This window comes from Heliangelus exortis, chromosome 1 (assembly GCF_036169615.1).
Source record: "Heliangelus exortis chromosome 1, bHelExo1.hap1, whole genome shotgun sequence".
Taxonomy (NCBI): domain Eukaryota; kingdom Metazoa; phylum Chordata; class Aves; order Apodiformes; family Trochilidae; genus Heliangelus; species Heliangelus exortis.
In genome coordinates this window covers 125,530,003-125,542,922 of record NC_092422.1, presented here as the reverse complement: position 1 = coordinate 125,542,922, position 12,920 = coordinate 125,530,003, and the positions used below count along the sequence as shown (strand labels likewise).

At 40.0% G+C, this 12,920-nt stretch overlaps 1 long non-coding RNA gene across 1 annotated transcript; it reads left to right on the top strand.

Moving 5' to 3' along the window:
- Positions 1–3,870: 3,870 nt before the first annotated feature.
- LOC139796476 (uncharacterized) lies at positions 3,871–12,550 on the top strand. The gene is made up of 2 exons (XR_011726042.1): positions 3,871–4,346; positions 12,242–12,550. It is a non-coding gene; the product is annotated as an uncharacterized lncRNA (long non-coding RNA).
- The last annotated feature ends 370 nt before the right edge of the window (positions 12,551–12,920 follow it).

Sequence of the window (12,920 nt, the reverse complement as noted above, 5' to 3'; positions counted from 1 at the left end):
TGACAGATGAAGCCAACATTGTATCATGGCCACAGTGTAGCACATGTGGCAAATCTATTCAGTTTAAATTTGTGTCCTGTGTATCCTATGTGATGACAGTAGATCTGTGAGGTGCCGACAAAGGGGAAAGGACTGAAAAGGCCAAAGACTTGGGGAATGCTAATTTTTTTGTTCAATAGGAAAGATTAAATCACAGCTTAGCTGTGAAGAATGTATCAAGAAACTAAACTCCATGCTTAAGAGTGTAACTGATTCACTGGAGGTGGGCAGGGCAGCCAGCCAGAGACAAAATCTCAAAACAGGTGAATCCAAGGGCCTAAAATTCCTATGGAATAAAAGAAGCCAAGGACTATTCCACAAAACACTAACAAAAACAGCAGAGTTTTTATGGATACCTCCTCAATTAGGTGACCATGATAATTTTTGGGTGCTACTTATGCCAACGCCTACAATGCGTTGATGATTCTAGCTTGAAGTGACAGTAATGAAAGAGTGACACATGCTTTGTTTGCCTGCTAAGAGTATTATCATATGGAAATCTCTGGACCATTTGAAATATTTATGTGTTACCCAGAAACTATGCTGTTCTCAGTTGAATTCTCCTCTCCATTTGCTAGGGTAAGGGAGAAAACACTCTTCATTTTGAAGTGAAAGTAGGCTTTGCTGTACCATAGCAGGAAATCAAAACTATGTTTTTGATGAGAAGGACTCCCTGTTGGGCACTTTAACAGCTCAGAATCAATCACCATCTGCAGGTCTCTGAGGCAGCTTGCTTCTATCAAATGAAGACAAACACAAATCCTACAGTCATCCAACCTCATTCTAAGTGAGGCTGCTGCCAAAAAATTGGAAGCAATATTAAAAGAAATGGACTTATACCCCACCTGTATTAAAGGTTAAGTGGAAGAGGATACAAAAATAGTAGAGTAGTTATGAAGAATTGCCTGTGGTGCCTGAGACATTACCTATATAATGCTATTTCACTGACCTGATGGAAGAAGACCTTTACTGACCCATTAAACATACGCAAAATCATGTAGGGTAGATTTCTGGCTATTCACACAGTCTTATCCTGGGGGACTAGATGAGGGCTATTCCCAAGAAGGTTTATTTATCTGCAAGGAGTTTCTGATAGGGGAAGGAAAGATGAAGAAATAATATCCAAAGAAATAATTCCTGAAGTGATACCTGGCACCAACCTTGAAAAAAATGTTTCCATAATGAGGCAATATTAATGAGAGGAGAAGCTTCACTATGTCTACATTAACTTGATTTGAGGCCACTTAATTACTTTATCTATTTAAATTTATCTTATGGAATCCTCCATAAGACTTATATTGGCAATTGGAAGGGCAAGACCTTGCTGCTAGTCTCATGGGCTCTTCTTGCTCAATAACACATTTTGTGACACAGTCTCCAACTATACTCTTCCCTTACCACCAAGCAATGGTTGTTGCAACAAAATGAAAGCTAGATTTATGCTTTGTTCTAGGATTTCTAGACTGTTTCCTCCTTCCTCCCACCTGCAGGGAGGAAAGATGAGGTACAAGTAAAGCAGAACACATCTTGCTGACCTCTGACTCCTACAGGCATTTTGCAGGTGGAAGCACCTCTCTTCTTGTCCCTACTTGTCAGTGCAGGGCATGCAGCATTCTTCTCCCTACTCTTTTTGGATCCAAAATGCAGGCAACCCTAAGGTGAGTGTCTTTGCAGGAGATGACACTTCAACCCTGTAGGAGACAAGTATCTTCTCAAAGGGCCCTTCATGTTCCCTCTGTAGTTAGCTGAGAGGTACAGGCATTTTCAAAGAATGATTCATACCATCAAAAATTAAGTGTGTAGAATATTTAAGTGTATAGAATATAACTCTGTAAGTGTAGTTAAGTGTATAGAATATAACTCTGTAGTTAGCTGAGAGGTACAGGCATTTTCAAAGAATGATTCATACCATCAAAAATTAAGTGTGTAGAATATATGGAATGAACGCTCTAGAGGAATAATTTTCTTTGTACTGTCTGTTCAAGTAACCTAGAGGAAAATCTAATTCTGACTGGAAGCTTCAATTTCACAGGACTGCAGTTAGGTGAGGTGAACCCTATCTAAACTTACATTCCATCTACACAGTATTCAGAAGAACACTTTAAAAAAAACAATGTGACTGAATTAAACCCTCATGCTTGTTGAAACAAAATGGTTTTTGGACGAGGAGATCTGTAAAGAAATTTTGGAAATACCAGTTTACGTAATGAAATCTAGCAAAAATCTTCATCCATAAATCAGACATTTACATGCTGTTTTTTTTCTTTACCTCCCACCCCAGATGAGTTATTTACATGAATTATCCAAGAACCATACTTCTGTCCTTCCTGTTCAAACATGATCTCTGTAGTGCTTTCCATTTCTTTCGAGAAACAACTTTAGTGCTTTCTGTATTCTTTAATGCAGTTGTTGCTTTGATTAATGATTTAATTGTCCTAAGAGTTTGAAAATGTAAAGAGTGCCCCCAGGACAGGTCCTATGTAATGAACAGCAAGAAAAAACGATCTGCAGTATATGTTAAATAATTAGCTTCACTGTGGTGGCCCTGGTGAGATCACCAATTCCCTTGTCCACCTCTGCAGTCTAGCCATTACTTTCTATGGAGCAAACCCTGCCATCTAAACTCAACATTTCATCAGGAGAAAAGACACAACAGTTATACTAAGAACAACTTCTGATGCAGCCTGGCATAACCTGAAGCTATTTTGCTTTCCCTGCAGTAGTGTGCTCCATTTTCTTGACATGATGATAAAGCTCAGCAGAAGGCAGTACTGTTGGTCCTGAGGAAAGCCAGCTCACATCCCTGTCTACCCACTCTTAGAAGTGTGATGAGAAGGCTTCACTCATTACCTTTGCCTCTCTCTTTTAAGAAGGATAGCAGCACAAGAGAGGTTTTGGTTTTTTTTTTTTTTTTTTTTTTTTTTTTTAAGAAAACATTATACATTATCTCTGTGCTTTTAAGATCTTCTTAAATCCCCTGCCCATTGGCCTCCTCCTTTCACGAAGACTCACCCTGTTTTATCTCCCCTCCCCTTCCATATTTCTTCTTCTCTGTATTGACCTCTTGCCACAGTGATGATTGTCTGCGTTCCAATAATTGAACTTTGATGGTGTCAAAATACAGAGAGCATCACTCTGCTGGTGTACTGCTGTGCACCACTTTCCATAAAAATACACTTTTCTCTTTCGTCTATTCAATGCTTCTGTTATTTTAGTGCTCAGTGCTGTCATCACTTTACTTGCTTCCTCCAGCTCACAGTCCAGCAGAAAATGGGAAAGGCAGTTATCTTTTAGCTCAGGATGACCACTCAGATATATGGAAAGAGCAAAAGAAAGCAGAGTTCCATACTATGGAAACTGTATTGTTCTTTTTCTCAGAATAAGAAGTGCTGAGATCTCCAGAGCAGGCATCATTCTGCTCTCTGTCTCACTGCAAGTTGGAGTTTGTGGGACTGATAAAGGAGCTCTGCACTTGCACATGAGTAGCTCATGATAATGAAAGTAATTCAGTACAGTACAACATGTAAAATAAGTGCCTGCTCCTGAATGAAGATAGTGAGGTTGGTAAAAAGCAAAATAAACCTGCTTATGTTGGAATTAAAATACACAGGAGCTAATGTGAGTGCTGTGCATTCCTTGGGCTGTCATCTGTAAAACAGACACTATCTTCTGCTTCATTGCATTTAATTTTTATCTGCTTAAAAATACTCATTAGGAATAGCTTCAGGAGAATGATTTTTGGATAGACATGGGTCAAAACAAACACACAATGAAGGGTGACCTTTCAAAAGGGGGATTACCTATAAATAGTAATGGTTATCCCTCGCAGCCTTCTAACACAAGCCTGCTGGCAGTATGAAAAGGAGATCCTTTCCACCAGTTCCTCCAACATGATTTCAGATTGGCACATGACACATTTTGGCCATGAATAGCTGAAGAGAATTTGCAAGGGATCAAGCAGAAAGCCTTAGCAGCTGGCTGACTGTCGATATTCCCCTGGGTTTAAAAATTAGCTCAGAGCTTCTTTCTCTTTCCCCATGAACAATGACACACACTTCACGAAAAAGGAATATTAAGATTTTATGTTTGAAATATGTCACTCTGGGAGCTCATTTATTAAAAAAAAATAATTGTAGAAATTTTTAAAATTAGCAAAGCATTTATTCAAATCCCAGAGGGTTTTTGTACCAGGCTGCAGTTAACTACTGTTTTAACTTCTGCTCTGCACCATGGATCTATCAAATCCTTTATTTGGAATGAGGAAGAACTGGTATTCCTGGTCATTTACTTTTGTTAACGTGAAAGAGGTGAGTAAATTAGTCATGAAAAGAGATGGTCTGTTCTGTTTGTAATGCATGTTCTTTGCTTATTTGTCCTGTGAGATTGTCATAAAATACTATTTCAGGTTTCCTATTTTTCAGACCTTCATATGAAGGTCATTCTGCCAAGATGCAATGGTGATAGTTTAAATAGTCAGACATGGTCAGTGTCTGAACACCCATGTATTCACTACATGTGTCTGCATCTGTATCATGTTCCCAGGTGTATCCCATGTGCAGCCGGAGGGCACCAGAAGCCCCTCCAAAACAGGCAGAACTGCTCTGTCTCTGACTCCTCTGGCCTTGTGTACTTATGATAACAGTCCCCATAAAAACAAAACCAAAGCAGCTTGAATGTTCTTGTTAGATTCACATTGGATAATTACTATTTTTATTTATGTTCACTATTAAAATAATGATTTTTTAAATCTACGTTCACTATTAAAATAATGATTTTTAGTGATCCGGATCTGTATACAAGACCAAGCCTGTGTGTTACATACTGTTGGTAAACAGGAGATGGTTTTTGTCGGAAGGCATTTACAACCTAAATAGACAGGCAGACAAGGGGTGTTATTATCTCCACTCCACAGATGGTGACCAAGATATGCTGATATAGTGTGCCAAAGGATACAGGCAAACGTGAGGGGCAGGAAAGGAGTGAGCCAAGCTCTGAAGCTGGGTTACCAGGCTGCCCTGACTGTGACCATTCTTCCTCCCTACACTCTCTGTAAACCTAAGAGCTGCTGGGTTTCCCTCTGCTCTCAGATGGGTGTGCATGACAAGCAGCTTCCTCTCAAGCTGCTCCAGCCCCAGTTTTGCCCTCACAGTTGTCTTCTGCCAAGCAGTGCCAGGTTCCTGTTTATCCAGGAAGTATTTGTGACTGGTTAGCTCCACAAAAGTGATTTTCCTATTCTGTCTTGCAGATGTTGTTTTAATGCACATTTGACAGTTGTTTCTCTGCTTTAACATCAGGATCTGGAAGCTGTTCACTTTGTATGTTTACAGCTGCTGTTGTGTTTAACAGCAGTGTTTCGTTCAAACCTTTCCACAGCCCCGAATTCCTTCCTGAATTAATTGCTGGGAAATGTCGCCTTTAAATAAATTAGGGTTCCTAAAGATGAGTTAGTGAAAGGGGTTATATAATATCAGGCTGGCATTAGGAACAGAGTCAGTGACCCAGAGATAGCTCGCAGTCCTGTGCTGCTGCTGTTTATGATACAATGAATTATTTTCAGTGCAACACCACTGAGCATAGCAAGCTCTCCTCTGACACAAAAATCCCCTGAATGGTGACAGGGAGCAGATCTCTCTTTTACTGTTGCTATCCTGTGTTTATGCTCTCATGCAAACACAGTCCAGAATCAGTGTCCTAGCGTGAGCTCTCCTACAAAAGACAGGTATAGAAAATGATCCCTGTCCTGATCTACCAGGAGAATAGGAAATGTCAGAAGATGCTAAGTGCCAATTTACATCTCCTGGTTTTCCTTCCAGCATAAAATTGAGGGTAGCTTTGTCATACCACTGCCCTGCTGCTCCAGTCTAGCTGGCAGGTTAGTTTTTAAATGTGATTTATAATGTGGATCTTGTTTTCATGTTGGATTGCTTTTGGATTACAGCATGAAAGTTGAATGTGTCTAAATAAAGGGAATGCAGTGGTGGCGGTGGCCGGGAGGCAGGGATTATATGAAAGCTTTCAGGACTCTGAGCAGTGTGCTGCAGTAGCCAAGGGATTTTTATGGGCACAGAGGCACAAAGTAACCCCTCTAATCCCTTTCTCACTGGCTTACGGACTCTGAAGAAGCTTAATCATTATGGGGGAATGCAGTCAAAGTGTTTTTAAGGACATATGTGCAAAGGCTTATTTTAGTAATTTCCTAACTGCAAATGCACCGGCAAATTCTCAAGGAGAAATCTGAGTGCAAGTTCTCCCTTTTCCCCCCTTCAACAAAAAATAATTAATTACACTTATATCAAAAGAGGCTTAACCAATGAGGACCTGGGGAATATTTCCCAGCCTGTAGGATCATAATTTTCTCACAGCCACACCTCTCACCCCTCACTTTCATGCTAAATAGAAAGAGTATTCCTGCTCTGTTAAGCTCTGCAGATGGTTTTATTTCAGTGAAAAGACCATCAGAAAACCTGTGCATTCTCTTTTAAAAGATTAACTTTCTGGAAAAATATTTATCTGAAATTACTGGTTCAGCTGATGGTGACTGTTGCTTATGTATATCCCTATATATGCCATTTTCTTTGTCAGTCCTGCCAAATTAAAAATTATGTAATGTCTTTTCCTTCCTCTTTCCTCAAATATCACCTCCTAGGAAAACTGGGCACAAAAAATTTACAGCAACATGAAAAAATTTTTCAGTATTAATGGTAGAGAAGGATGGAAAATATATATTTGTTTTGTTGTACATGCTAATGCTGTGTTTAGCATCCCACTATTGTCTGGGATATAAACTGCAATGGAAATGAAAGCACTTATACCTCATTATTGCATTACTAACTAAAAGTGGCCTATTTTCTCAGCTTTGTAGCAAAGGTGAAAGCTTTGTCCATATACTTGCCATTTCTGTTCTGTAAGATACTTGAGACCTATAAATTCATATGGAAAATATATGAGGCAAGAATTAACCTCAGCTGCCTGAATTTTTTTTTACAAATTGAAATATTTGGCCTGCACCATCTAAATTCTTGACCTTTTCTGTTGGATACAGGTTGCTCATGTTAGGATTGCAAATTAACTGTAGTTTGAATCTTTAGCAATGGCTATGCTATGTTCAGTTTACTGCATGTGATGAAACAGTTTAAACTAATCAAAGATCTTCCTTTTCCATTTTGATATTACAAACCTGCAGCATTTTTCATGAGACAGGGTCTGCCAAAGTGCCAAAGTAATATGAACCTGAATCCTGTGACTCCAAGATGCTTTTTTTTTTTTTTTTTTTTTTTTTTCTGGGAGAAATCTCTCCTTTCATTCAGCACTTTCCCCACCAAAGGTAGGGCAGCTTGTTTTGTGTGTTCTAAGCAGTTTAGTTTTAAGATGATTTTGCAGATCTCTGGTTTCAAGGTTGGAATCAATGGCAGATGAAGCAATGAGCATGTGGATTCCCTCTGTATATTTGGACCCTAGTTTACTCTGTGAACATGGGAGCCATCACGCCCATGTCAATCTCCTGCAGCATTCTCATCCTGTTTTCTTTTGCTTTTTACAAGGTATGCCAGAGACCTTCTTATCAGCAAAGGGAAAGGTCTTCTTCCCTGTCTGATGCCTACACATCCATCCCTCAAACAGAACCTGAAAACTGTCTGAGAGCCATGGCACCTTCACTGATTTTTTGTGGGTGCCACAAAGTAACTTACAGTATTTGAGATAAGCAGGTCTATTCCAGTCTAATGTCCTATTAGTAGATCCCAGATCATGATAATACAGTGTGCTACAAATTCAGACTGTGCTATCTAAAAATTACTCACAGTGAACAATATTTCTGTCACAACTAGCTCTATAGACTTGTGTGGAATGACTTAGTGTGAATAAAAGTTTCATAAGCCAGTCTTTCACATTTATAATTAGAATTATTAGCTTTAAAACAAAAACAAACTAGGATTTTGTACTTAAATGCCATTATCCCAAGTTGCTGGCTGTAATCAGGTTTTATTTTCTTCAAATGTTTCCAGGGAAAGCAGCTTCCTGAGCAGACAAAACATGAAAAATCAGGAAAGTGACTAACAACATGGAAACCTTAATGATTCCTATCAAATGCAATAACTGAGAACACCATGGATTGTGGCAAGGATAACAAAATGGGCTGTTTAGCACAATGACTGCCAACTATTGTTTTTCAAGCATAGATTGAGACTTGGCAATGATTAGTCTAAAACCAGAGGAGAGGAAAAACACAAAACAAAATGAGAAATGGACTGTGAAAAAACAAAAGAAAACAAAAACCTCCCAAAAACCCAGGAAATAAATCCCACAGACAAAGTTCGTATAAAGATGAATTTCACTACAGAAATAGTCAATGTTCTGAATTTGAATCTCATATATGCCAATAAAGTCAGCACTTTTTACATTGACTTAAGTTTAATCTAATGGGCTTGATCACAAAGTAACTCTTTGGCAATAAATAATCATATTTTTCTGCTTGAATATGTTCAGCTTTACTTTGTACACCTTCATGTTGCCTCACTGGCTTTGTTGATAGAAAGGAATAGAGATGTCCTTTCCAGATGAAACAAATGTAATTATTTGCATCAGCAAATCACTACTGATGACAATTCTTCATATTGAAGCAAATGTCATCCATAAACACACCATTGCTGTGATGTCTGCCTGCCCCAGCAGGGACCTCATGTTACAGTAGGAACACAATCTAAAAGGCAACATGGCATTAAAATATTGATGGAACGATGTTAGAAGGAAAGGGAATGCATATTTAATAAGTGCCTAGATGCTTTTCATGTACATATGTGACACCAGATCTCTCAGGCTAATCAGAGTGAGGTTGGGTCAGTCCTTGTGAGGGGAAGGTTCCAGACAATACATGGGATATCCTGTTGTAGCTGGCTTGAAGTTGTCTTTCAGTGCCTTGACAGTAGGCAAGGAGAAATGTAAGTGATGTCTTGAATCTAATTTCCTGCTAGGGGACTCTGTGCAGGTACCTCCCCTCAGGTGGTACATCAAAAGACACATATACTTCATGACTACCTCCTTTGTAAGGAAGCACACTCTTTGAGGTGCTGCCTTGTAGCCTTCTGTAGGCCAATAGGCAGGCTGGAAGGCATGGCACTCATTGTGGTTTCCCACCTGGAATGTGGGAGATGGCAGGACCCCTGATCCACAGCTGTGAGGAAGTCCCAGTCTGCCTGGAGAAAGGGTCTCAGGGGGTAAGACAAAAAGTTCACTGTGTCCTGAACACCCTCTCACAGAGAAGGGTCAAGAACAACATAACCCAGGCTATGAATGGCAGTGAGGTGTAAAAGCTGTGACTGTTGCATTGTGAAGCTGTGGCTGTGACAACGATGAACATTGGAACCTGCAAATTCACTTGGGTGAGTCCTGGGCCTCCACAAGAGGAACTGTAAAGGTGCATGTAAATGGCTATACACCACTCCCTACCCTGGATTCATAAAGGTGTGAACTGCAAACAGCTGTTAAGTGTTACACACATGACACACAGCTTTCAAATAGTTGCTTGTCGATGCATAAGCATTAACCTTTGGATTGAAAATTGTCCTTTCTGTAAAACTATGTGACTAGCCCACATCTACTGGTGTATGTGTGTGTCTGTGAGCTAAGGTGGGTGCTCATTTATTTGGTTACCAATGATTTATAACAATTATGAACAGTCCCCTGCAAGTTTTTATTATTACCATCTCTTCTTTGCCTCTCATATACAATGCACTTGGTATGAGTAATAAAGCTTACTTAATTGCCACAATAAAGGCAATCTTGTCTGCCTGAACTTTGATTTTGAAGGATTTTCCATTATATAACTATATACTTTTAAACGCAAACAATACAATAATGTCTTATTGCAAAGTCAGTGGAAAATCTGGTAACGTTTATTATGAATGTCATCTATTGGTGACTAGAGTGAGTTGTAGATTGCTTTTTAGTCCTAATCACAGCCACTGTGTTTTTCCATCTGAGACTGTATGTTTCCTTTCAATCGGTTAGGTAGTGGTGAGAAAAAAAATCCATGGTAAATGAGAAAAAAACAACTCAGTTGAAGGAACAGAGTGTTTTCATAGAACCTGAACAAAGTTAAAGCACACTACAGGCAATTATTTGTAGTCCATTTGATCCCAGGAAAAACATATTTGCAAAACATTAATAGTTATGAGCACTGGGCCAGAATGATGCTTTCAACATAAACGCACTCTGTGTTCCAGCACATCATTGCAGCCACAAATCTCTGAGGGTCATTGTGTTATCTCAGAGTTCCCTTAAGATGCATTCAGTGGTAATGTTCACTATAAAGAACTTTAGAAAAAAGTGGAAATATCACTATCAGGGCAGCTTTTACATATATTACCAATTTCTTATTGATAGACTCATAAGTTTTGGGTTTGAATTCATAGAATCATCACAGAATGGCTAGGGATGGAAAGCACCTTAAAGACCATCTAGTTCCAAACCCCTTGCCATTGGCAGGGCCACCTACCACCAGATCAGGCTGTTGAAGACTCCATCCAGCCTGGCCTTGAACACTTCAAGGAAGGAGGCAGCTAGGCAACCTCTTCCACCATCTCACCACCCTCACAGGAAAGAATTTTTTCCTAATGTCTAACGATTGCCCTTTGTCTTCTCACTACATGCCTGTGCAAAAAGCCCTATATTGGAAAGCTGCTATAAGGTCAACTCAGAGCCTCTGCCAGGCTGAACAACCCCAACTTCCTTGGCTTATCTTCATAGGGGGGGGTGCTCCAGCCCTCGGATCATCTCTCCTCTGGACATGCTGAAGGAGCTCTATGTCCTTATGCTGAGGACTCCAGAACTGGCCATAGTACTCCAGGTGAGGTCTCACAAGAGCAGAGGCTGTGACCCCATCATAAAAGGCCACCAAATCAGTCAGGAAGGACTTGCTTTTCATGAAGCTGTGTTGGCTGTCACCAATCACCCCTTTGTTATCTGTTTGCCTTAGCAGAGCCTTCGGGAGCATCTGCTCCATCATCTTGCCAGGCACAGAGGTGAGACTGACTGTCTGACTTGTAGTTCCCTGGATTTTCTTTTTTTCCCTTTTTGGAAATGGGGTTGTGTTTCCCCTTTTCCCATCAGCAGTAACTTCACTAGACTGACATGACTTTTCAAATATGATGAAAAGTGGGTTTGCAACTTCATCTGTCAGTTCTCTCAGAAACTGCTGGTAAATCACATCAGGTCCCATGGACTTGACCATCTTCAGGTTCTTCAGGTGGTCTTCATCTAAGGGAGGGGTGTTGTAAAATTTGTTTTACAGCCATTTTTTGGTTATAAAATATTAATGGAAGCAGTAGAATTGGCATAGACATGCCAACAAGTAAGATGAAAGAAAACCAAACTAAAATATCATTCTGAAGACTAGGAAACTTCTCTAGCTCCACCTTCAACCAGGATATTCAGGAAGAAATAAGTAAAATCTATTAGAAATAAATGAAAGTGCAGGCCTTTTGTGTAATCATGTTACTCAAGCCAGTAGTGCCTGATTTAGAGCCTTTCCTGAAGTGAAGGCAGAACAATGAAGATATTTAGCATGTGTATGGAAACAGAAAGACAGGTATGAAAAAGGGGCCCATAGCAGCATCTCAGCAGCTTATTTGGCATATTGAGATCTGCAGAAGTAACAGAGCAGCCTAAACAAAACACTTCCAAATGAGCTGAAACAGCAAATACTGGATACTTGGGAGCATTCAATGTAAAATACACAGTGATGTTGGAAGAACTATAGAGCAGCCATGGTGCATGGCTTGAAAAATGCCAGTTTGGATCTCTCTTTATTGACTAAACACCCACAATGGAGAAAAATGTGTCTGCATTCCTCTCCAGTGCTTCTGTTTCATTTCTTGGGGCAGGCTGCCTCCAGTGGAAGGGGAAAGGATAACAACAGCTACAAATTGGGTCAGGTTTACTCCAATGGTCACCCTTTACCCCCAGCATAACTCCTGTGGCCTGTTGCCCCCAGACTTTCCTCTTGGAGGCAGATATTGAATGGAGCCATGGCTGCAAGGACTGTGGACCTGTCAGGTATCCCTGCAGTCCACTTATACAGATATTCCCAGAAAAGAGTTGGCATGCCTTTTGTATGGGTTTGGGTTTTGTTTTTTTTTTTTTTGCAAGGCAAGATCAAAAGGGAGAAGACATACTTTCATATTCCATCTTCCCTTTTCTCCTCTAGAGTCATCCCAGAGACCTGGTGCCTCACAAGGGCAAAGGAGCAGAAGGACCTCTGACAGGACAGGAGACCTGATGATGAGGGAGACTGGTCCAAGGGAGAAGAGCTGGCTGCATCCAGAGGAAGGGCTGCATGCCCTTAATTTTTCTGAACTGAAAGGTTTGGATAATATTTTACTTACTGCAGCCCCAGATCAGAATAATTAGTGAATTATAAAGGTTTTTCCACTAGGAAATGTGTTGCTGAGGATGATTTTAGAAGGTTTTTTTCCCTCCTTATGAATAAAGAAAAAATAAAATCCAAGACAGCTGTCTTGTGAGAGATCTGTATTCAATATTAGAAAGTTACACAGCTGTGAAGTCTGTATACTATTATAAAAACTGAATATCAGAGACATGGAATTGCTGGAATACAACCCACTCTGTAAGTGTGCTGGGTGCTTGGAATGTGCATATCACACAATAAAAGTGCTGCTCTTGTCTGTGTTCAAAGCAAGAGCACCACTAGGTCTCTGAAGCTGATGTAATGAGATTCAGGCTGCCCTCAACAGCTGAAATATCCAGTTCAGTAAATGGATATTTCAAATGTAAATATTTATATGGGCCAAGGGCTTTTGGTTGCTCTGCTATTTTCACATTTTCAAATCCCTCAGCTTTACTTTTGTTACAACGAAGGACTATTT